The sequence below is a fragment of the Pteropus vampyrus genome, unplaced genomic scaffold (genome assembly GCF_000151845.1).
Source record: "Pteropus vampyrus isolate Shadow unplaced genomic scaffold, Pvam_2.0 Scaffold10, whole genome shotgun sequence".
NCBI classification, from domain to species: domain Eukaryota; kingdom Metazoa; phylum Chordata; class Mammalia; order Chiroptera; family Pteropodidae; genus Pteropus; species Pteropus vampyrus.
In genome coordinates this window covers 10,168,388-10,194,538 of record NW_011888791.1, presented here as the reverse complement: position 1 = coordinate 10,194,538, position 26,151 = coordinate 10,168,388, and the positions used below count along the sequence as shown (strand labels likewise).

Sequence of the window (26,151 nt, the reverse complement as noted above, 5' to 3'; positions counted from 1 at the left end):
ATATTTCAGCAGCTAGTACTTGGTACAGAAAGGCCTCTGTTCTCTCTGCCTACTGTTAATGTTGGCCCTGTGTGTTGCTAATACTGTAGTTCTTACTGTGAAGTGTCCTAGGAAGCGGTCTGAATAAATACTTTGCTTTAGGAGATAATGATTACTTTACATTTAGGCCTAGGAGAGATTGATGTCATGTGGAGAGTACTCCTGGCAACTGACATCAGATGCATGGCAACAATCTTAATTGCAAAGCATTGGCTGTGAAACCCATTGGAAAAAATCCAGTTTCTACAGATTCAGCCTGAGATATTATTTCAGATATTTTAATGAACAATCTGTTCCACTGACCATGCAGTTAGCCTCCCTTAGACCACTGTGAGCTGCGCTAAGGGTATTTTAGCATAAGTCAGATTTAAAATTCTCTGGGTAAACTGAGGCATCATCTCGTCAGTGTGAGAAAGAATGTAGGGGACTTTATAGCAAGGAAAACCTTGACAATACAAAGGCTTCTAAAAAAAAATTCATGATTTGCCATGTGAAGAAACTCACCAACTAGAAAAATCTGTGTATACTGTTATTGATCATAAACACTAACTTAATATTGCTAATGACATAATATGAAGGGAAAAAAACACAATGAAATCTATAGTTACCACTACCTGAAAAGATGTGTGAAAATAATCAGTGACTTTGTAGACATACTGTTACTAGCTGAAAACGTTAATATAAGAAAACCTAGAGATTTGATTTTGAAAAGCGCTAATTTAGAAAATGTACTTAACTTAGATAATACAATTTTGGCATGGAAATGCTTAATATCTAGAATGTTGGAGAACTTCCATGATGTTGAAGATATTTTATCATTGAGAGGGAATAAGAAAAGCAAACTATTGGGGATATTCACAAGCAGAAATTTAGGTATGAGTTAGTCTCAAATAATCTCTGTCAAATCTGATTACATATTTAAAGCTGGATGATGACTGTGATCTTGCAGTATGGTAGCTTGATTTCATTTGTCTAACTAGTCTTACCTTTGGACTATTAGGAATATTTGAAGTGTAACCGACTTGACATCAAAACACATTTTTCTCTGTATTTATAACAATAAAAAATCAGGCACATAAGATTTGTCAACTGAGGTGAAAGCTTTGTTGCTAGTGTGGAAGCAATTTTTTTTTTTTTTTTTTTGATGGCTATTCTTAGTGTCGGGCAATTCTAAATCCAAAATAAGAACCTGGTTTTCTTTTCGATCACTCGTATGCAAATACAGATTATTACGCTAAATCCTGAAGCCTTAACATACTGTTTAGTATCTGGAAAACAAATAACCTTTTAATGTCTGCTTACTTATTTATGTCTTGACAATCGAGTTACCTTACAGGCAAAGGAGGGCCTCTTAGATATTTCAACACCCACTATTATAATGATTCCAACACAGAAATAATCTACAGTTGAAACATACATTTATTTATAAAGCAACAGAAAGATAAACTTTTGTAATAGGAATTCTCTACATGAAAGAATTAAAAGATAATTACAAATAAAATTATGTATATTTTTAATGTAATGTTTTCCTTTTAACAAGGTTATTTTATAAAGCATTTTTTTCATATTTCTTATATGCATCTTGAGATAAACTGTAGAATCTCAGAATTTTAGGTCGGTATAAATAAAGAATGTGTCAATATATAACAATGATAGTGGACGTGTGGCGTTCATGGATTTTATTGATGTAGTTATATGTGAATACCAGCCAGGAAAATAGTATCCAAGAATGACTCACATAATAGTGAGTCCAGAAGACATTTAACATCTGAACACTTCCTAAATTTGTTCTATATTCATCATAATATACCAGTAACTCTCATTAAAGATATAGAGAGATTCTTTAAAATTTTTCAGCAATGCTTTAATATATTTTCTGAGTATTATTACGGTGGTATTTCTGATTTCTAAATATTTTGGAACAAAATCCATATATATGACTCCTTGTGCAGTTGTACAAGGGTATGCATGTAAAGGGATCTATAATTCCCCATTATGAAAAGTAATGATAAATAAGAAAGATGCTAAAGAAAATGTCAAGTAAGAATTTAAAAATTATTAAGTCTCTAAGTAGAGCTTATCCTTATCCAGTCTTGGTAGTATCCTTATAATTTATTTTTGCCACATAATACCTTTGTGAACAAGTAAATATTTTGTTCTCATATATTTTAGGCTTCAGAAGTCACAAGTCTGTCCTCTAGACCTAGACAGGCATTTGACTCAGGTTTTTTTTTTATGCTTTTGTTTCTCAGAATATTTCTTGAGTCACTTTTGGAATAAGTCCAATCATTAATAAAATAGTAACTTCAGTTGTAAGATGGACTACTGTATGAGAAATTCTAATATAGTCTACTCCAAATAACTAAAAGCTCATCTATTTATACATTTTGCCCTGCACTTTTATGCAAAATACTCAATACGAGAAACAACAAACAAATATCAGGGATTTACTTTAAAAATACGTACATTAGATGTATTAGAAATAACAAGAACGGCAACTCCAAAGCTCTGGAAGTCCTTATGAAGAATAGTTATGGAGATTAGGTATGTTTTGAAATACTGTAAATCTTTGTAAATTAATGATTTGTGTTTAGGGCATATAGGAATTTTCACTTCAACAGAATGTAAATTAACCAACATTCTATAATCATTTTGAATAAATAGGAGATTAGTACAAATTGAAAACAAGAATAAATCTCAAAATAAGTTTGATTAACATTATGCAAAATTAATATCTTGTATCACAAACCCAAATATTTTAAATGATCCAAAAATTATAACTTCTGAAGCTTATATAAGCATCTTATGCAAGGAAAATCTAAACAGTATAAATATACAACTAAATAAATAGATATTCAGTGTTTGTGGAGAGGAGGACTCGATATTGTTATGTCATTTTTTTGCCAATTTAATATATAGATTCAATGTAATCTCAATCTAGTTTCCAGCGTGTTATTTTGTAGATATCGGCAAAGTGGTTCTAACACTTATGTGGAGAGGCAAAAGGCTCAGAATAGCCATTACAATATTGAAGAAGAACAAAGTTGGTGAACTGACACTCCCTGACTTCAAAATTTACTATAGAGCTACAGTAATTAAGACAGTGTGGTATTAGAAAAGAATAGACACATAGATTAGTGGAACAGAATAGAAATCCCAGAAATAGAAGCCCATAAATATAGTCAGCTGATTTTTAACAAAGTAGAAATGGCAAGACAACAGGTCAAAGATAGTTTGTTCAACAAATGATGTTAGAACAGCTGGATATCCACAAACAAAAATGAATCTAGACACAGACTTTTCACCCTTTACAAAAATTAACTCAAAATAGATTAGAAACCTAAATGTAAAATGCAAAACTATAAAACTAGAAAACAACAGGAAAAACCTTAGATGACCTTGGATATGGTGATGCATTTTTATGTACATCTAAGACATGATCCATGACATAAATAATTGGTAAGATGAACTTCATTAAAATTAAAAACTGTCTTGCAAAAAACAATGTCAAGAGAATGAGAAGACAAACATAGACTGAGAGAAAATACATGTAAAATATATATATATATATATATATGTATGTATGACTGTTACCCAAAATACACAAAGAGCTCTTAAAATTCAACAATAAAAACCCAAAAATATGTTTAAAAATTGGCCAAAAACCTTAATAGACACTTCAGCAAAGAAGATGTACAGATGAAAAATAGGCATATGAAATGATGTTGCACCTCATATGTCATTAGGGAAATGCAAATTGAAACAACAATGAGGTACCACTGCACGCCTATTAAAATGGCCAAAACCTGGAACACTGACAGTGTCAAATGCTGATAAGGGTGTGCAGCAACAATCGTACATTACTGGTGGAAATGAAAAATGGTCCAGACACTTTGAAAGTTCTCCTGTTCCTCATAAAACTAAACATACTCTTTTGAAGCCAGCAATTATGGTCTTTGGTATTAATCCAAAGGAGTTAAAAATTTATATTCACACAAAATCTGCACACATATATGTATAGCAATTTACTTATAATTGCAAAAACTTATACGAAATCAAAATGTTCTTTGGTCAGTGGGTAGATAAGTAAACTGTGATACATCCAAATAATGGACTATTCTGTGCTAAAAAATGAGCTATTAAACCATGAAAAGACATGGAGGAATCTTAAATGCTTATTACTAAGAGAAAGAAACCAATGTGAAAAGGCTACATACTGTATGGTTCCAACTATATGACATTCTGAAAAAGGCAAAACTATGAAAACAGTGTAAAGGTTAGTGATTGCCAGGAGTTTGAGTGGAGGTGGTGGTGGCGGTGGTGGTGGAGAGATGAATAGACAGAGCACAAAGTATTTTTAGGACAGTAAAAATACTCTGTATGACACTATAATTATGTGTACATGTCATTCTATTACATGTTTGTTCAAGTACATAAAATATAAAAGACCAGGAGTGAACCATAATATAGACTAAGGAAAGACTTTGTGTGATGATATGGCAATTTAGGTTCACAATTGTAGCAAATGTTCCATTTTGTTGAGGGATGTTGACAATAGGAGAGTCTATAAATGCTTGGAGGCATAGGTATGTGAGAAATATTTTTACCTTCTCTTCATCTGTGCCTGAAGCTTAAAGAGCTCTGAAAAAGTAATCTTAATAAAAATAAATTATAAACATTTCCATAGTTTCATTATTGGTCTTTGTTCTGTGTTTCAGGTTTTAAATAAATGTCTGATCTATTATGAAATATTACTGTATATATAATTTTGAAATTGCCATATTTGATATGAAATGGTTTCTTATTTTGTATTAATTTAAATTTACTTGCTTACTAGTAAGATTGAGAATCTTTTCATAAGTTTATTCACCTTTCCAATTTCACTTTTAGTGAAATTTTTTGTTAATCTTTATAATAGGTTGTATTGTTCTTACCAGGTTATAGTAATTTTTAAAAAATTATATTGCCTTCTAGTCTTTTATGCATTTATTGGGTCACACATATATTGCCTCTAATCTATGGCTGATGTTTTCAGTTTAATAATGTTGTATTGTATTCATTAGGGACCAACATTCTAGGTTCAGGGATTGTAGTAGGAGTAAGATTTTTCCCTTTTTAAATGAGACACAGACTCACAAGATATGAGTAACACACAAGCAGACTTCAGTGCCAGTACTAGACTCTTGACACTCAGAAGGGCATACGAAGGGAATGTATAGCTTATATTTTATTCCTATTCAAGAGCAGTTTATGCACACTAAAGTAAAAAAGAGTGAGGGTTGTGGAATTGTTCCTACAGCTTGCAGATCCCCAAGGGAATGCGACCCTTTTCCATCTGGTTGGGGAAGGAGCACATCCATCAGAGGGTCTACAGGAACCATAATGGTGGCCTGGATGAGACCGTGTTGCCTTAGAGTGTATTTGAGAGATGGTCATTCAGTGTTCCCTTTTATGGTGTCAGTTGACAGTATTCCTGAGTCATATTTATTGTGTTTCTATGGGCATTCTGGGGCTTACTTACATTAGTAACCCAGAGATAGTTTTTTAAATATAATGCTAGTGACACATTAAACATTTCACACATAGTATGTATGTCTTAATTTAGTATACTTTATTGTCAGCAGGTTTCATCAGCCCTTTTTATATTTAATGATTCCAGTCTTTAAATTTAAGAGAGTGCAGTGACAAAAATGTAAATCATTTTTACAAAGAGGAATCTTCATGAAGGACCCCAAGGTCCAGCAAAGAGAATGTCCCAGAAACTTCTTACCCAGATAAAATGTTTTTATTTTAATGTAACAAAATTATCAATTGTTTCTTTGGATTTTGGTGTGTGTGTGTGTGTGTGTGTGTGTGTGTGTGCACGCGTGCGCACGCGCGCACGCACACGTGTGCATGTTTTTGAGTGTGCTTTTTTTGGTGTGTGTTTAAGCTATTGTTCTCTGCTACTGAAGAATTAAAGATATTTTCCTATGCATTCTTTTAATATTTTAAAAGTCTTTTGAAATATTTTTTGTGTACGCAGAAATTAAATTGAACTTGGAGTAAAGTTCAGTTCAATTTTATATTGCCATACTAATAAACAATTTCCTGATATTGTTTATTGAATAATCCATCATTTTCAGATTGAACTGAAACTCTAAGCCTGCCATACACAGAGCTTTCATATATGCATAGATATATTTCTTGATTTTCTATGTTATTTCATTGTTCTATTCATCATTTCTGCACAAATACTATGCTGTAATTTATTCCATGCATAAGTCTTGAAAGATTGTAAAATGAATGAACCCACTTCTTTCATTTCTCTTTCAAAATTGCCTTGGCCAATGTTGGCTCTTTATTCTTTATCCTTCTGTTTCAATTTTGAGAATAGACAAGTTTGGTGAAAATCATGCTTTATATTTTATTGGAGTTACATGTAATTTTTATTTTGTTTTAGGAAGAAATATTTTGTTTTTAACTTTTTAACTTTTTGAGAGATGGTCATTAAGTGCCTTGAATATATCTATCAGTGATCTTTTACAGGTCCTATAATTACATTTTATGCATTTCTCCTTATATAGCTTGCATTTCTTTTCTTTTTCTTCATGTTACCCAATGCTTTCGTGTTTTTGCAGTGGTCTTTTCAAATGTTACGTTTTTCAATTGTTTGCATAGATATACTAATGATGCTTTTTATCATTGTCTTTCAAGCAATTTTGCTGAACTTTTACTAGTTTTCATAGTTTGTAGCTGTTCCTGCAATTATATAATTTTATTTATAATATCTATAAAATAGTGTTATTAAAATTTCTCTTATATTTCCATTATCTAATTGAACAGGTTAGAAGATATGTTATAATGGTGAATGCAAATGGTGATTGTGTCCATTTTTATATTTTTCTCTCTTAATAGAACTGCTACAATGGTTTGAACACTGCAGTTAAAAGGCAGAATTTATCAAATTGAATATAAAAGTAAGACTCAACAATATTTGCCTGAATAGAGAGCCGCTTTAAGTTAAAAAATGCAAATAAATTAATAGCAAAAATGTGAAAAAGATATATATATATATCATGTAAATACTAATCAAAAGAAAGCTAGACTGTCTATCGTTCAAAACAGATTTCAGAAAAAAAAACAATATAACAAAGACTAAGAGAAATATTTTATAATAATCAAGATGTTGATTTCTTCCAGAATACATGACGATACTAAATGTGCATTTAAATATTAACAGAGCTTCATATATGGAAAAAAAAGACAAAATAAAGACTATTTTAGATAAACAAAAACAGAAAATAGCAGCCTACCTACAATAAAGTAAATACAAAAAGGAGGCCTTTAGTGAAAGAAAATAAAAATATGATAGGAAAATTAAGTTGAAGGAACAAAGAACAAGGTTAATATGAAAGTCAAGTTCATGACTTTAAATTAAATGACTACTGTGTTTATAATAAAACATAGCCATGAAAATCCAGGAATATTTTGAAATACAACAATGTCGGAGGATTGGCACTGTCAGATATCAAAAGTTATTATAAAGCTACACTAATTATGACACTGTGAATTAGGTACAGATACCACCAAATAGAGTGATAGAAGGAACAAAATGTCCAAAAACACTCTTCACTTCATTGTTATACTGAGCCATATTTTTCATATTTTGTGTCCATGTATATATGACTTAAAAAAAAATGGCAGAACATAGAAGTGGGTTAAAGAAAACCCTTTTCATTGATATGTCAAATATCTAATATAAGAAAAATGAATCTTAAATCCTACCTTACAGTGTATAAAGAAAACAACACCAAATACAATATGTATGTAAATATCAAAGGCAAAATAAGATAAAATAACATAAAACAGTATAGTCGTGATTTTGGAACTATAAAAGTTTTCTTCTACACAACACAAAAATCATTAAATAAAAATTATGAAAAGACTGATATACTGCATTAAAATTAAGGACTCTTTTCATCAAAATCCACCATTATGAAATTAAAAAGGGCAAAAACTCAAAATGAGATATATTTGTCACACATAATAGAAAAAAGACTTATATCCAGAATACATAAAATCTTTACATCAGTGAGAAAATTAAAGACTACTTGATTAAAAAACAAACAAAAACAACCAAAAAAAAGAAAAAAAAAACAACCAACCAACCACAGGCAAAGTCTTAAAGAGGCAGTGCATTAAAAATAATGTCTAAACAAATAATAAAGGTACAGAAAATTTCTAAAGTTCATTAGTCATTAGTCAAAGTGTGAACTTAATCTTCTGAACCACTAACTAGAATGGCTACATTTAAATGACAGTGAAAGATAAACACTATATGCTCTCGCTAACATATGAAATCTGAAAATATCAGACTCATAGAAACAGAGTAGAATGCTGGTCATCAGAGGCTGAGGGGTGGGGAAGATGGGAATATATTGGTCAAATGGTACAAACTTTGTTATAAGATGAAAAGTTCCAGGGAGCTAATGTACAGCATAGTGACTATAGTTAATTCTGTATTGTATACTCAAAAACTTCTATGGCAGTAGAATGTAAATGTTCTTAACATAACAACAACAACAAAATGATCATTATGTGAGGTGAAAGATATGTTAACTAATCTTTTTTGGAAAACATTTTGCAATATATATTATCAAATCATCACACTGTACACCTTAAATTTATACAATGTTATATGTCAATTACATCTCAGTAGAGCTGGTGGAAAATCAAAAGACTGAAAAGTTTTCAGATCTAACATGTAAAGAACTTGGAAGTTGTCACTCCAGTCTTTATAACAAAAAAGAGCTTAACAAACAAAACATTCGTCATTTTTGATTATATGTAATCAGTGTATTTATTCACGATTAGGTTTTAATTTTCCATTTGGTATTTCTTTTCTATTTTTCTCTTATGTCCTTGGTTCATTTTCTCCTCTTTTCTTGCCTTTTAGAATAATTGAATATTTTTATGATTACATTTCATTTTTCTCATTGTATTAGATAGTTGTACCTTTTTGTTTTTCAGAGTTTTCTCTAGGGTTTACAATATATATCTTTAACTTATCAAAGTTTACCTTTAAATGATATTATACCATGACACGTATAGTGTAAGAACCTAACAATAGTTTATATTTGTATTTTTACTCCCATCTTTTGGGTCTCTCTTCTCATATTTTGCTCCTAGATGTGTTATAAACTCTATAGCACATGGCTATTATTTTTACTTTATATTTTCAATTCCATTTTAAAGAAATAAATACTGAGAAAAATACTTTTATATTACACGTATTTTCCATTTATATACCTTTGTTCTATCTAGTATCATTTTCCTTTTATCTAAAGAAATTATTCCGTATTTCTAACAGGGTAAGTTCACACACAATGAATTTCTCAGCTTTTGTTTGTTCCAGAAGTATTTAATTACGAATTATTTTTTATATTTTAAACGAGGGAACCCTTGGTTGAGCTCACAATTTGCAAGGAACTTGTCAGCTTACAATCCCTTGTCTTTTATTTTTTATGCCTACAGCACCTGTTCTTCCTAGGTAGTTTTCTATCCAAATACTAACCAGGCCCGACCCTGCTTAGCTTCCGAGATCAGATGGGATCAGACTTGTTCAGGGTGGCATGGCTGTAGACTTTAATTACTAATTTTAAACTTATTTTTATATACCTTAATTATATATTTTTTTCTTTTAGTACATTAAAACTATCTCTCCGCTGTCATCATCTTTACATAGTTTCTGAAAAAATATACTCTTATTCTTGCCTCTGTTCTGTATGTAATGTGCATGTTTTATAGCTGTGTTGGAGTTTTTCTCTTTATCAGTGTTTTGTAGAAAATTGATTCAATTGTGCCTTGGTGTAGTTTTTAGATTTATTTGATTAGGGTTTGTTGTGTATTTTCCATCTGTCAGTTTATGATTTTTTAAAATCATCTTTGGAAATATGTCAGCCATAGCTGCTTGAGATTCTTACTTGCTTGGCAACTTTTCTAGGATTTCGACTACACATATGTTAGACTGCTTGATAGTTTCACAGGTCACTGATGCTCTGTACATATTTTGTTTTGTTTTGTTTTTGTTCATCTCATTGTTTTTGTGGTTAGTATTTTTCTCTCTGTGCTTCATTTTGTATAATTTTTATTGCTACATCTTTAGTCATTTAACCTTTCTTCTGCAGTGTCTAATCTGCTATAAATATCATCTTATGTTTTCTTATTTTCGCTATTTCATTTTTTATATTTAGGATTTTCCTGTAATCTGTTTTGTGTATCTTCCATTTTTTCCCCTCATCATGGTCATGTTTTTTCTAACTTTTTGAGTTTACTGAGCATCTTTATTATAGATGTTTTAATATATTTGTTTGCTATTTTCATCACCTTGTTCTTTTCTGCATCTTTTTCTACTCATTGAAATTTCCTATTTGGGGGCCATGTTTTCTTGCTTCTTTGTATTCCTGGTAATTTTTAACTAGATGCTGGACACAATCAATTTTATATTGTTGGTTGCTAGATTCAGGGGGATTCTTATGCAGATGTCTGGAACTCTCCTTATGCATCTCCCTCTTTTCTGATATCTACATACATACTCTAGACTCTTGACTTCCCTGAACTCTGATCATTTTCCACACAATTGGGAAGACTCTGGTTTCTGTTTGTGTTACCCCTCCCTGTGTAACAACCCGGAAACTGCCTTCAGGCAGAAAAATGACGCAATTTTAGAGATAACCTCTTTGCATTTTTTCTTTTAGGAATATATTTTTTGTGCTACCTGTTGTCCAATATATGAAAAATATTGTATCTTATGTTTGTACAATTTTTCAGTTATTTAAAGATGTGAGAGTATATTAGTCCTGTTCACTTTATTATAGCTGGAAGCATAAATCTCTATTTTTCTTTAATTTTTAAAGTAAAATTTACTGGGCATAGTATAAATTTATAGATATTTCATTTAATTTTATTATTTTCTAGTTTCCATTTTTTCTTTTGTCTTTCTTTGAAGGAATATGATATGTTTTCATCTTACTACTGTTTTGATGTTCTCATTTGTTTTATATTAGAGTTTTATGATGCAAGTGTGTGTTATGGACTGAATACGTGTTCCCAAAATTTGTATTTTGAAGCCCTAACCTCCAGTGTAATGGTATTTGGAGCTGAGGCCTTAGGGAGGTAATTAGGGTTAGAGGAAGTCATGAGCGGGAAGCCCTCAAGAGTTATTAGAGGTCTTACATGAAGAGGTACCAGAAAGGCTGCTTACTCTGAGAACCAGTAAGACAACTACCCACAGAATATGGCCATGCAGGCATCTCAGACTTCCAGCCTCCAAAACTGTGAGAAAAAAATTTCTGAATCATAAAAAAAAGAGATCTGACTTGTGGTTACCAGAGGCAGAGAGTTGGGGGGTAGGTGGGAGGAAGGTGGTCAAAAGGTACAAACTTCCAGTTATGAGATAAATAAGCACCTGGGATGAAATATACGACATGATGACTTTAGTTAACACTGCTGTATGGTTTTAGGTAAGTTGTTAGAGTAAATAATAAGAATTCTCATCTCAAGGAGAAATTTTTCTTTTCTTTTTATTGTATCTGTATGAGATTATGGATATTAGCTGAATTTATTGTGATAATAATTCCACAACATATGTAAATCAAACCATCTTGCTGTATGCCTTAAACTTATACAGTAATGTATATTAATTATTTCTATAATGAAACTGGAAACATTTTTCTGTTGTTTAAGCCACCCAGTCCTTGGTACTTTGCTACAGCAGCCTGAGCAAACTAAGACAGTGAGTTATACTTTTTTATTTATCATGTAAGATAAGGTATCTCTTGATACCTTCTGCCAGATTTAAGGAAGATTGTTTATTATATCTTTGAATATTGCTTCTTCCTGTTGTCTGGAAGTCACTTCTGAGATTCCGTTTATATATTAGGTGTATATATTAGGTGTATCACCATGTCCCATATACCTCTTAATTTTATTTTCTGGATTCTCCATCCTTGTTTCTCCTAATGTTTAATATAGATATTTTTTCTAATCTACTTTTCCAGATTCCTAGGTTTCTTTAAAAATGTCTATTCTCTTGCTAAATCCATCTATTGAGTTTTGTATTTCAGTTTTGGAATTTATGTTTGAATCTTTTAATAAATTCTAATTTTCTAAAATCCTTAATTTTTAAATTTAATTTCTAGCTCATATTAATTAAATTTGTCTTACGACCTGTGTTGTAAATGCTAAATCAAATATTTTGATGCCCTTTGCATCTGTTGCAATTGTATCTTTTACTTTTCATATGGAGTCAAATCTTGCCTTTTTAATTGGCTGCTAAATTAAAAAAAAAATTATATCCAAATATTGGGTATAAAAAATTGTGAAAATTATTTGAGTGTGCAGATAATATCTCTGTAAATGAGATCATGTGTAAGACATACTTTCCCTAAGAAAAGGCAAGTAAGATGAGGGCTATTCACTTGAATGCAATTAAGGTTTGACTTTTAGTCCTTCTGAGAACTGATCTCTTTGTAATTTAAATTTGTTTGCAGATACAGTCATTCTTGATCACAGTTAAAATTCTGAGATATTTACTAAAGCCATTTGTACGTGGAAAGCCTCAAACTCCATTTTTTTCTTTTTTCTTTAAACCAAGGACTCTCAAAACTGTACTCTGGGACTTGGCCTTTCACTTACTTCTGTTTCATTATAGGATCAAAAATTATGTTTAGGTTTACAGTGCCACAAATGTCTGACTCACGTTTTTTTCAGGGGAAGGGACGGGAAATTTCCTTTTCTTCTGAGTATTGCTGCAGACCTTCACTATTTTGGTCGCATTAAACAGACACACAGTTTTTCAGGAGAGCTGGTCCATGTCAAAGTAGTCAAAGTCAAAAAGGAATACACAGTAGAATTTTACATTTTGATTTTGCATCTAGATTGATGAAAATTCATTGAACTTCCCTCTTTTGATAATGTATGTGTAGATTCTGTTAATTTTTAGCCTTAATAATGCGTGTATATCATCTATCATTTCTTTTCTGCATCGAGTAAGATGAGCTTACGATTTCATAAAATTTAAGTGGCTTTACATTCTTTGAATAAACACCTATTGGACTTGATATATTATCCGTTATGTTTTATTGAATCTGGTTTGCTAATATTTTTTCAGGTTATTTGCTTCTGTGTTTATGAGTGAGATTTTCTGATAATCATTCTTTCTCATGTTCTCAAAGACTATGCTGCTTCAGAAAAAGCTCTGGAGAACATTCTCTTTTTCTAGTTTTTAGAAGTGTTAATATAGGTTTGAAATTATTTCTCCTTTGAAAAAACTTAACAGAGAAGATGTAGCAACCTGGAGTTCTCATTGTGGGAAGATTTGGCATTACAGATTCCACTTCTTTAGTGATTACAGGACCATTCAGGTTTATCATTTTCATTTAAGTTATTCTCTATATTTTCTAGGAACTTGTACCTTTAAGCAAAATTTAAAAATTGTTGTTTACTTTTATTTTTACGTAATATACTTTTATTAGTATTTTAATATATGCATCTTTTCTGATAGTGTTCCCTTTTTAATTTATGGTCTTGGTTATTTGCATCTCTATCTTTTTTCTTTCTTAATTTTACAAGTGATCTGCAAACTGTTTATGTTTTTCATCTTTTAAAGGTATAACTTGGTTTTGTTATTTTCCCTAGTTATGTTTATTTTTTATTCACTTAATTTCTGTCTTTATATGAATATTTCCTTCTTGCTACTCCCCATGACTTATTTTGATATACTTTTTCCTAACTACTTGAGAAGGAATTTTTTTTTTTTTTGCTAATTAAATTCCAAACTTGGTTCTTAATATATTAATATAAAGATTTATAGAGCTCATTTAGTTGTAATACATATTATTCATCAACATTCAGTTAAAATATTTTCTTATTTATATTATATTTTCTTTTATCAATTGGCTATTTAGGAGTGTTTATTTTATAATATTTTTGACTGATTTAAAGCTTAATTTATTTTGGTCAGGAACCATCGTCTTTATGATTCCAGATTGAAATGTATTAAGACCTTGCTTTATGGACTCCTATATAGTCAGATTTTTAAATGATCTGTGAGTGCATGATATTACTATGCATTTTAAAATTGTTGGGTGTTAGTCATTGGATTCACATGTTCATTATGTAATTAAATTTATATATTTTGTATTTTTCTTTATATTCTATTACTAACAGAGAAAGATGTGTTAAAATTCCCAGATAATGCTTTGGATTTACCTATTCCTCCACAAAACTTGGCAAAGTTTTGCATCATATATTTTGAAGCTATGCTATTTGGTAAAAATTGATTTAAAACATGTTGGCCTCGAGGCAAATAGAAAATTATGAGCCAAGTCATTATCTTTATAATGTTTTTGCCTTAAAGTGATCAATTGATTACCTAATTTTTAAAATCTCTTTTGGGAACCATTCTAACTTTATTGAAATTATAGTTTAAATGATTAGGAAACCCCTGCTTATAAAATACCTCAATAATATTTTAGAAGTAAGGTGATAACAGATCTATTATGAATCATTTTCTGTAGAAATGCAGATGATCAGTCAACATCAGAAGAGTTCAGATGTAGTTATCTACCAATCTCATATGCATAAGATTTACGTGCTTCTAAGGAGTGAACAGTCATGTCCAATGTAAAATGAGATCAACGGGTCATAATTGGTAATAATGATTAAAATTTTTTCATATGGTGTATTGTCACATTAGATTAGCATTAACTTCATTTAATTTTGTGCCAACTATTTACTCATCTCTGATATGGGGAGTAAAAGTTTCAAGGCCAATTAATACTTAAATTGGTAATTTTTGCCACAGTCATCTCATTTTAAAAAATATTTCCTGTTAACATTATCATTGAATATCTGTCTTGAGTTTATTACTGATAAAAGTGCCTTACTGTTACAGTAAGATAAAAGTAGCTATACTGTATATCCATTTATAAGCTTATTTCATCTCAATTTCCAAGTCATATTGCTGGAAAGAAATGAGGTGCTATCTGTGGGCTATCCTTTATTTAAAAGTGAGAATATTCCAACAGTTTATGCTAGATAAGCCTTCTGAATATCACTTATCAACTAAGATATGATTACTGCTGAGTCTTAGAATTTAAGACATCATAAAAAAAAGAATACAGTTTCTTTAACTTTGCTTATCCAATATTGTAGAACAATTTTATATTACTTTTTCAGCCACTATGATAAATGTAAATGCTTTCCAAAATCATATATAAAGCACAAAGTTTTGAGATGAGTCAAAATGCTCTCTATGCAGTAGGATATGTAAAAATTCATGCATAACAATGAATGTATATTCCATTCTTGAAATAACTATCTTCCAAGAAAATTTCAATGTATTATAAATTTTGGAATATAATTTTACTAGAAAAGACTTTTTATTTGCCCACATCATAGTGTATTTGTTGTTGTCTCTAATGCTTGTATATTCACTCAAGAGACCTATAGATTTTATTGGAATAAGTACTCTGACACAGGATCACTGGCTTCTGGCTGGGTGACATTACAATTTATTGTCCCAGCTGGACACTTTTAGGTGGACAAATTGTTAATCCAAACAGTATGCTAAACAATGGGCATCAACTGGGACTCACCAGACATGACTATAACATACATTTATCCTACTCCTGAGGAAAAGATTAGAACTAGATGATCATACTGCTCAAGGATGACCTTGCCAATGAGAAATGTGGATCAAGCACAAAAGAAGATTGGTCATTAATTACTTTCTAGCCAGAGATTTTTGTTAAATTTCTATCCTGGATATTCAGGATTTTGTTTGTTTGTTTTGTTTGTTTGTTTCATTTTGTTTTTTGCATGTCCCAAATATTACTCTAGTTCAGTAGATCTGAAATTAAATTCATCTTAGAAAATCTACTGCCTTTCCATTCCTTTACCATAGCTAGAAACAGGAGAATTATTATAGATTCCTCTTGTCATCCACTTCTATAATCTGTCACCAACTTTATTGATTTTACTTATCTTTACTATTCTCACTTCCACTGCCTTGGCTCTGCCATATCAATTCTTATATTTATAAATGTGACCTTCTCCTGAATGATATTCTGACTTGCAGTCTACTCCTGTAATATGTTGCCAGAGTTTTATTTCTAACATGACAATTTATTCAAGTCATGACCCTACCGAAAGAACATAATAGCTCTCTAGAGCTTTCGAAGAATTTCGAACTCTGCATTCCAGGATCTCCAGTTTACTCATCACTCTGTAGTTCATCTATGCTTCTACTTCTGACAATTTCACTTTCCTGTGTATATGCTTTGTTTAATAATGCTGAGGTGTTCGTAATCCTTGCCTATCATATGATGTCACTAGAAGACTGATGTCGCAATTTTCCAAAAAATGTAATTTTGTCTGATTGTAATAGTTGTGTGATTATTGTACAAAATGCATGAAATTATGATGAAAATATAAATTATTTATCAACATTATTCAGATATTACTAGTATTAAAATGTTACTGCAATGATTGTCCAGTATTCTGTATTTTAATAAGTTTAGTGAATGTGAACATGTTTGGTAGATAAATAAGTAAATAAATTGAAATGATATTTTATATAGTTTCATATTTTCAATTTTAGTTCGTCTATCCTGCACTTTATCTCTGTGTTATTTACTATTCTTCAAAAATATGTTTTTTAAAAAGGTTGGGTAATGTTTTGTTATCTGTTCATACTTTATGAAATTTAACCTTTGTTATAGTTTTATGTTATGAATACTTTAACATGTCACAGAAATTTTTATTTGTATCTAATTATTTCATTAAAGAATATTTAAGGATCACTTTTTAGATATTACTATGTTAAAGTATATTGATTCTACTATACTATATATGATAGTATTTCACATGACCCTCTCTGGTTATATTGCCCTAGTTAACAGCCTTATAAACATTCAAACTTGTGCTCATTTGACTATCCCATTTCTTGCTTTAAGTGTGTACCTAAATAGACAGACACTTCCAAATATCTTTCAATTAGATATAGGAGATAATATTTTCTTAGTATTTTTCTATACCCTCAATCATAGATTTTGAAATAATTTTAATATTTCTTCTACTTTTTATCTTTTCTGTTTATATCCTTTACTTATTTTAAAAATTGAATTTTCTTTAATGGATTAGGAAGAGTACCTTATCTTGAGTATTTGTTGCAAATATTGTCTTACTAAGTTACCAATATTCTTTCTGGTGGTTTTTAATTTACCGAATTTTAAATGTGTATTAAATCAAATGTATCACATATTTCATTGATTTTTAATGCCTAATGCATATAAATTTCTTGTTTACCATGAGATCGGTTAGTCAACTATATTTTCTTACAGATTTTTATGAATTTTAATATTATTTATCTGTTTGCTCATTTGGGAATTACTTTTATTGAATGCCATGAAATATAATATCCTAGCTGGATTATTTTCTCATATTAAAATGTCTCATTGCCATTTGTTAATGAATATTACCTATCCATTTTGTGATAATTTTAAAAAATATAGTTAGATTTTAATTATTAGAATATATTTTTATTTATTAACTTGTTGGATCTTATGATAGCATTGTCCGATTTTAAATATGTATAGTTTGATAATGTTTCTTAATATCTCATTGGAAAAGTCCTGTCATTACTTTTTTTTAAATGTTTCTTATCTAAATGGGACTATTTATTCTTCTCTATTTAGAATCCATTGAATTTCCCTCCAAAGGAAAGTTTTGGGTCTTACCGATTAAAATGACAATATATAAATCATGCTATCTATCTATCTATCTATCTATCTATCTATCTATCTATCTATCATCTATCATCATTTATCTTTGAGAATTAACATACCAGTGATATTCATTTGTCCCACTCAGACTATGTCTTCATTTTATTTTTTAAAAATGTTATAATTTTTTTAACTTTATTTGGTATACTATACTCATATTGTTTGTCAATTTTAAAATTGTTTGTATTTTCTGTTTTTTTTTAAACTTCTTGCCTTTTCTGATCTCTTTAATTGTATCTATTTTGTTTCATTCATTAGGTTTTTACATCTTTAAGTTATTTCTGATTATCAAAATTTTTCCACAGATGATTTTCTCTTGGAACTATCTATGCCCTGCTTTATCCTGAATTTATAGCTCTTGAGGCCTGTTGCAAGCTGTTATTCTGGAACCTCTTTAACTATTCATCTCATTGGAACAGTGCATCAATTTGTTTCTTGGACCATAGGTTTTATTCTTTCTTGGCTTACTCACTTTATTGCATCAATTTTCAAATATTTCCTGAGACAGCTTTTAGGGAGGAAATCTTGGTGAGTTGTTCCATATATGAAAATATTCTTCCTTAATGTGTAGATTGGCTTCAAGATTTCGTTTTACGTCTTGCTAACACTAGTATTGCTGATTAAAGTCTAATACCTATTTGGCATGTCTTCTTTTTTACCTCTCCAGAAACTTTAAGAACTGTTTATTCATTTTTCCAATAAACACTTAGTGAGTGCTGACTGTGTTCTATTTTATCTACCTAAGAGAGGGCAATGAGCAAAACAGACAAAATTCTTGCTCTCACACTGTTTATCATAGAGTGGGAGAGAAAGACTAATTTTCTAATTATCAGATCTAGGAATATATCTTTTACATGCATTATGGTGGGCATTCATCGGGCCCTTCTAATGAGAAGTGTTGTTACCTTAAGCAATAGGAATACTCATTTTAAATTTTAATAATTTAATTCACTATTTTTTCCCTTTCCAAAACTTTGTCTTGTTAGAGGTTAAATTTTTATATTGATTTTTTATGACTCTTACAACTTTTATCATATTGTCTTTTTCTTTGTTTTGTTCTAAAATTTGGGTCAGTTTATTGATTTTGTCACATAATTCTATTGTGTGATCTATCTTTTATTTGAACATATTATATATGCTCTTTTCTATTGATTTATCATAGCATATTAATTTTTGTCCATATAATATCTCTTTTAATCTCTCTGAGGCTACTAATTATGGTTTTCTTGTGATGCATGGCCTTTTTTTCATTGAAGTTACCTTTTGTTTATTTTTTATGGTGTTTATTTTAGCTTGGTCTCTGATTTTCCTTGGATGACCTGGGAAACTTTGTTGTATGTTCAAATTTTAAAATGAAGTATAAATCCAATTGGGAGCACTGTACATGATCCAAGCTTATTGATTACTGAACTTAGCTTGAGGGTAAGCAGATAGATTGCTGACTGCTGCACTGAGTCAAGGGACCACTAAATCTCAGATTAAGAAGATCTTTTCTGTAAAGTACAAATAACCAAAGAACTATTCTGACCCTTCAAAAGGAGTCCTTTTTTTTTTTTTTTTAATCCTCTTTGACTGGAGAATTACAGGGTGAGCTGCTGAGCTGCTAGGCAATATGTGCATAGTACTCTGTGTGTGTGTGTGTGTGTGTGTGTGTGTGTGTGTGTGTGTGAGGATAGGGGAACACATTACTGAACAAGATAAAAATTTACAATTAATTCCTCTGTATTTCACTCCTCTTTTTCATCGTATTTAGTATTTCCAGGTACAATGTCTTTTTGTGGAGCTCTGAAGGATTACTTGCTTCCACCTTCAGTGATTATACTCCCTCTCTCTTCTGCAACTTCTGCTACTCTAGCTTTTAGACATTATATGTCCTTCATCCATTTTTTTTCTGCTGTTTGTTAAAATATCTGTTTTTGCTGATGGCTTCGGACTTGTTTTTCTCATGAATGTGGATACATTTATTTCTAAATTAATTTATTCTGTTTTATAGTAGGGTGGGTGAAGAAGTTAGTGTTAATCTGTCTACTGGAAATGGAAATTGGGAAAGTGCGGCTCCCGCTGTAGTTTCTGCCATCATTGTTTTACAATTTTAAATGATTGATGGTATTTGTGGCCTAAACATAAATTTTTTTATAAAAAGTATAATTGATGGGTATGAGAATCTCAGGCTATGAATTAGAGTCAATGGAAAGGAAAAGAAAGAAAATATTGATTCCTTTTTAATTATTTGTTAGATACTGGAAAAGTATTTTATTTAATACTAATAGCAATTTTGTGATAGCACATATTATTGTAACTGGTTACAATTTCTAAAGGACATTCCAAAAATCTTCTTTAGTTTGACACCCTAATGGTGTGCCATGTGGCTCATTTAAAATTTGAAATCATCACATCCTATAATTGCCTACATCCTTCATCTCTCTCTACTCAGCTGCCACTAAATTGAAAGGTCCTAAAGGGCAGGATTTATATGTCATTAACATTGTTGTTTCCCAAAATACTGATTACAGTTATGTTCATCAAAAAGAATTTCAGCAAGTGTCCTTAAATAAAAAGTAATTTTAATTTAGCATTTTAGCCCCATAACGCTGCACCCACTTAAGTGTAAATAAACTAAGACTGGTCGAAGTGAGGAGTTTGTAATCATATATAAGTTATCTAGTTTTGTACTTTCTTTTTAAAGAAATAGTACATCTAATTATGACTTTTCAATATAAATATTTACTAATAATTGGATGAATATATTTAATAAGATAAAAATGTATAAGCAACTTCTGTATGCCCAATATATCATGAGACAGTTGAGATATAGGAAAAACAAAGAACATCACTACCTTCATTTAGTATGAGTATAATTTTACTCTAGATAAATATGAGATCTGAACTAAAGTCAGAATACATGATAAAGTAGAGGGAAACATATACAATAAAAATGGAATAGAAATTTAGATGCTATGTCCCTCCTAATTTTAAAGGAGTCCCCTGAGGAAGGAACTACAATGTCAATTCAGAGAAAATTGTAGAAAAATGAGTGGTACTGCCATAGTGATATGAAAGAAGAGTCAGTTTACAAATGTTAGTTATAAATAATAAGACCATCGAGAAAGAGAGGTGAGTTTCGACTACTGCTTGATTTGTGAGTCAAATATAAGAACTAGAGATTATATGTGTGTGTGGTCTTTAAACTTTTCAATAAACTACAGCAAAGTTGGTTTTGACATATAATGGCATTATCTCATTTTATTTAACAATATCAGTTAAATATGAATATTAAATAATATACAGGCCGGAAGTTTGGCTATGGATTGGAAAAAAACTGATTTTGGAATTCAATACAATATAAAGTTGGTCACTGGCACTTAGCTAAAAACACTGTAAATTTTCAAAAAGTATTCAGCTACTAAATATCTGTATATGACAAATGAAACAGCAGTTTTTTCTTAAAAAATTGTTGTGAAGATTAAGTACATGTATGTTTGTAAAGCTCTTAATACAGTTACCTGATTAGTAATGGGAAAACAATTAATGACAATTAAAATCCTGCAAAGACATTTTTGTGTTTTTCTTAGTCTTTCATCCTGAAATTAATATTCATTAATAATATTGAACTTTTAGTCATCACACCCATCTACAGGGAAACAAGACAATGCATCTTAAAAGATAAAAGTGCTTGTTCTTACCCTCAAAATCTTCTTTTCTCTTACTATTGACAGTCACTCCAGAGTTAAGATTTTCTGTACTCTGACAGTGTTCTTTCATTTTCCTAGTTCTCTACCATACTCGTTTTTTTCTCTCTACATGAGTTCCTGAGCTTAAAGCTCACAGCATGTGCTCATTATCTTGGATATTGGGGCCCTTGAAGCATCATACAGGGTGTCTTGGAGATGGTAAATAGGTTTTATCTCACCTTGTCAACTTTGAATGATTGGTAGTGACTACATAAATTGCTCTGTTGAGAATGAGAGAATGCTCTGAAACCTACAGGAGAAAATCAGCATTTTCCACAGAGTGGGAGGGAGGGATATTGTTTTACTTGCGAGGCTCTTGACATCCCCAAGTGGTAATGTCTGCATGAAACAATGGGAAAACAAGGAACTGGGAGGCACCTGACTGAGAATGCAGAAGCAGAGTGAGAGGAACTCTAAGTCCCCAGAATATGGGAAATGTGGGAATCTTGTGGTGGAAAATGAGAAGAGATGAAATGAGATTAAGTTGAGAATATTAATTGAGGTTAAGTTGGAACTGATTTTATGCATTATCCCACCCTTTTTGAGTCATCCCTCAGCTGTGTTAAATTACTAACAGTCAGCATTAACTATAATATGGTTTACTAGGCTAGGACACAATTTTTTAGCCTTGAGTTTTCAAGTGCTTATAATTGCAAAATGAGAATCTTTGCTTCCAGTTAAGAAAAATTTAGGCTAAAGCCACAATGAAGATGATAATCTGAGACAGCTATGCATTTTCTTTTGTTTTCTTCCTTGCTTGTAACCTTCAGCTTCATAATAGTTCATTTTCTCAATGTTTAACTTGTTCCATTGAGTGTATGAAGTGGAAAAACAGTGTCTGAGAAGGTTTGAGTCTTATTGGCACTGAGTTGGGAGCAGAAAACAAAAGGAAGAATTGGATATTACTCCAGACAGATTTCAGCATCATTTAATTTTGGGAGTAGGCCTAATCCTTTCTCTTAATGTTCTTCTGGGTATAGAAAATATATATTTTATATGTATTTCGTGTCTTACTTAATACAAGCGTGCCTTAGTATTGGTATCAAGACAAAGTGAGCTTTTAAGTTACCTTCCCCAAATAACAGAACCAAACAAAGAAATAAACAAAAAACAGCACAGTGCCCCCCGCCTCATTATCGATTTTGCTTTCACTGTTTCACTTTTCACCGTTTAAGTTACCCATGGTCAACCTTAGTCCAAAAATATTAAGTGGACAATTTCTGAAATAAACGGTTCATAAATTTTAAATCACACACAGTTCTGAGTAGCATGATGAAATTTCATGAGTCTGCTCCCTCCGCCAGGGATGTGAATCATCCTTTGTCCAGCATATCCATGCTGTATACACCATGTCCAACAGCCTGTTAGTCACTTAGTAGCCATCTCAGTTATCAGGTTGGGTATCAGAGAGAGAGAGAGAGACCACATTCACGTAATTTATAAAGTATACTCTTATAATTGTATTTTATTATTATTTTTAATCTTTTACTGTGCCTCATTTGTAAGCTAGACTTTATTATAGGCATGTATGTTTAGGAAAAAACATAGTATATATAGAGTTCAGTACTATCTTTGGTTTCAAGCATCCACAGGGAGTCTTAGAACATATTCCCTGTGAGTAAGGGGGGATACTGCATTGGAAAGAAATTAATGGTTTCCAAATAGCAAGTCATTCTTCCTATGTAAAAGATCAATTTATTTAACTAATGTATTATTCATATGTGAATTACCACCAGAACAGATCATATTTTTAGTATATTCTATTTGATTTTTTGATAGCCAATGGAGATACAGTTTTTTAAGTTTTATGTTTATTATTTTTTAAAACCACGTATATAAAGTAATTGCATTTCTAAGCTAATTTAACTCATTGATTAGAAGATTTGTCTGCATACACTTTTAATTATGCTGTTGTTTTACGATATCATTTTCATAGTTATATGCTTAGAATAGCGCCTGAAACATAGCAAGTTCTCAAAACATATTTGTTAAATGAATGAATGCCTTATTCTCTTAATTACTTTTCTATTTTTTAACTGCCTCAGAATATTCTGAACAGAAATTGACATTATCTCTAAAACTAATAAACATTCATAATAAAGATGTGCATTTCCTTTTTTTGAAATATCAGTTCATTAATTCTAGACATCATCATCATATTAGCTATTACTCGTATTAAAAATATCTTCAGGCTGTTAGTGGTGGTAATGGTTTTACTGCAGATGGAGGCAGGGTAGGAGATCAATGTGAATCAAGAAACAGATGGAGGATAATGTTACTAAGATTAGCTACAGAAGAAAAGCAATAAATAGCATCTGTATTTTCAATAAATAAAAATTGGATTACAGCACAATTCTGTGCCTGCTTTGTCCCTGAAGCAAGACTTTGGATGTCAGCAAACATCTGAGCCTTTTATGTAGGAAGGACTGTTAGCTAGATTGATAATTATGGAAGTAAAAAACATATCAGGAATATTAGATTAAAATTTTATCTTTATATATTATAAATATAAAGTAAAATATAGAAGGAAAACTTCATCAGTTACACAGATTTAGATCATTAAAAGTTCTCACAAGACTCCTAAGGACATACCCACGTATGGCTTTATTCAGGTATAAAATACAGTAGACACAGGACAAGTGTGCAGGCACGTAATAGGGCCTGAGTGGCTTCTTGGTACAGCGCCTCCAGGTGCTTTTTTTTGTAACATGTTATGACTTTTTCTTCAGATTATGAATCACCAAGATATATATGAGGAATCTCAATTTCAGGGAGCTTATATGAAAGTTTTAATGGTTTCTTGATACACCATCACCTTGCAACCAGGGCAGACCATGTAGCAAGTTTAACCAGGTTTAAACCATCCACCTATAGATCTCTAAACAATATAGACAAACTAATACTGGATGCGAAGATGAGAGTATTAAACCTTAAACAGCATGTTACAAAGAATTCACTAGCTCATCTGGGCCTTACTTTGCCCAGAGGTGGATACCAAACTTTCAGGAGTCCCAGAGATACCGAAGTTGAGTTGTAAGATAACCTCACACAACAGCATTGCATGATTAGATAGGTATATGCCTGGATGATTCTAGGAAAATCGAACACCTCTGAATTTGACTGTGTTCATTGTGCTCAGCATTCCAGACATACAGATACATGAGCTATCTGTCTATTCAAGCAGTTTACTGCTTTGTTAGGGGAGGATGACAAATATATAAAGTGGAAGAAGGTACAAGGTAGTCAATTTTTATTTGATTGTACTATTACTACTAGAGTAAGCAGATAGGCATTCCTACAACTGGTAACACTTAGATGAACCTTGAGCAACTGAAAGCTTTGCAATGATTATATGAGATAATTACCAGAATTCTAGATAACTTTAAGTAAAAACTAGACACAAAGCTACATTCTTTACATTGTAAAGTGAACCCAGATACTTGGTGGATAATGGGATTGGATGACAGTGTGACTGATACTGGGCTATGGATTGAAATTGGGAATTTATTTAAGAGAAACTGAATTTTAGGGAGAATCAAGAATATTGATGTATACAGAGCTGATATGTACAGGTCTGATTTCTAGGAAACATAATGTCTAGAAGCCTGGGTTAAACACTAAACTTCTACCATCAGGGTCTAGTAAAATAAGCTAAAATAAGTTGATACCCTCTGCTGAACGCAAACCTGGAGCAGCCCTCTGATCTCATCAATTAAGCTTCCCTCAATGGACTGTTAGCCTGGATAATTCCCTTTTCATGGAGACTGAAACTTCACAGTCACAATTGCAGAAACCTGAGAATCTAGAGCTTTTCTGAAGCCCCATCCTTAAACTATTAAATCAAGTGGTCCAAGCCTGATAGTCCATTTACTGCTCTAAAGGAGCAACTGCTTTCCTCTCCCTACTTGTTCACCCAGCACTGCCCTGAAAAGATTCAGAGTCTAAATTGTATGGCTGTTGAGTGAATTCATACCACCTAACAGGTGAAAGAATAAATATGAGATATAAAGAAATAGGACATACCACGGAGGAACAAATGATGCAAGCGTCCAGGATAATTTGCTGTGATCTTAGGCAGAATCCGGAAATGAAAAGATGTCTGTAGACTTATCTTCTACCTGTTGAATAAATATGAACTGATTAGATTTGCTAATCAGTTTTAAAATTGGCTCAAAATAGTACTATGGCTTTATGTATACATAAATTAGGGGACATATTAAATAATAGAAGTCACTTTCAAAACATGTAGTCAGATGTTGGGCAAAATAACTATTAATGATATGTTATCAGAACTACTGTACCCATATTTTAGCATAGATTTTTTTTTTTTTTTAAGTATAAGAAAATAAGTCTAGAATTATCTTGGTCATTCTAACAATATGGAAAACATCTGACCAAAGTCAATTCAACAAACATTTACTGAGCCTGTAGGATATACTAGGTAGTGGAATTAGAGTAAATAAAGACTAAATTTTGTTTCAAGAAGATCCTGAGCACTAATGCAAAAGCTAGAAGGAACAGACCAGCATGTCAGCTGGAGGGATAATGAGATT

At 31.2% G+C, this 26,151-nt stretch overlaps 1 protein-coding gene and 1 pseudogene across 4 annotated transcripts in view; one reads left to right on the top strand and one right to left on the bottom strand.

Annotated features, from left to right (window-relative positions):
* Positions 1-26,151, top strand: part of LRFN5 (leucine rich repeat and fibronectin type III domain containing 5) — a 243,866-nt gene that overhangs the window by 125,333 nt on the left and 92,382 nt on the right. The gene's annotated exons all lie outside the window — the stretch shown is intronic.
* LOC111731125 lies at positions 9,547-9,665 on the bottom strand (annotated as a pseudogene).